The sequence below is a fragment of the Nanorana parkeri genome, unplaced genomic scaffold, assembly GCF_000935625.1.
Source record: "Nanorana parkeri isolate BGI_ZX_2015 unplaced genomic scaffold, ASM93562v1 scaffold1840, whole genome shotgun sequence".
Classification (NCBI taxonomy): Eukaryota; Metazoa; Chordata; class Amphibia; order Anura; family Dicroglossidae; genus Nanorana; species Nanorana parkeri.
Window position 1 is genome coordinate 75,622 of NW_017308108.1, and position 1,159 is coordinate 76,780.

Consider the following 1,159-nt stretch of genomic DNA (forward strand, 5'->3'; position numbering starts at 1 on the left):
CCTCCATTGACTCCAATGCATCTTGCAAAATGGTGACATTTCCCCAAAACCTCGTTAACGTTGCAAAAACTTACATAAATTCTCAATTTTCCTCACGCCTCCTTTGTACTGATTAGAGAATCCAACCTTTGTTGCCCAATAACCTGCCGGCTGGGCATTTGGGTTTGGGGATCTGGGCTCAGGTGCTGTAATCGTCTGCCGTGACTGTGGCATGAATTGTAGGATTGAGGATTGAAGCGTCGCACTCGGGTCAATATTCCAGATACATCTTTATTCCGTGTAGGGTTGAGGGGGCAGTATAGAAATAGCCAACGCGTTTTGGGAGCTCATACAAATCCCCCCCTTCATCAGAGCTGACATGTATCAGGACTGTTATGGCTTCAGAATGGATTGGTCCCATGTGGGAGAATGCACAGAGCTCATCAGCAGCTGATTTGGCTGCCATGAATGTGGCGCCGACTCTCCGCTGCTGTGACGTCACGCTCAATCATCTTATTGACAGGTCATGTGACCAGTCATGTTTTTCGGTTGATGGTGGAAGTTTCTTGTTTGATAAATAGAGATCAGTTTTATCTCGGTGTTTTGTAAATATTGTCCATGTCATTGATGATCTCTAAACCACAATGAAAGCGCCATTGTCTTTAAATGCCAGGTGCCATCATGTGACTTGCTTATTGCGTCCATGTTTGTTATGGCTGGTTGGAGTATTGATGGGCGGACACTTGCAGCGCCCCGTCTTCATTATGAGAGACGCCGAGCCAAAAGCTGCAGCTGTCCTTCAATGGATACATTCAGCACTATTCAGCAGCAGGTTACAAAGCACTAAGGCAGGGGTGGGAAACTCCAACCATCCAGCTGTTGTGGAACTACAAGTCCCGAGAGGCTGCAAGACAGACAGATTTCTAGGTCACCATGTTACCCTTCCTGTTCCATCTCCAAGTCACCATGTTATCCTTCCTGTTCCACCTCCAAGTCACCATGTTATCCTTCCTGTTCCACCTCCAAGTCACCATGTTACCCTTCCTGTTCCATCTCCAAGTCACCATGTTACCCTTCCTGTCCCATCTCCAAGTCACCATGTTACCCTTCCTGTTCCATCTCCAAGTCACCATGTTATCCTTCCTGTTCCATCTCCAAGTCACCATGTTACCCTTCCTGT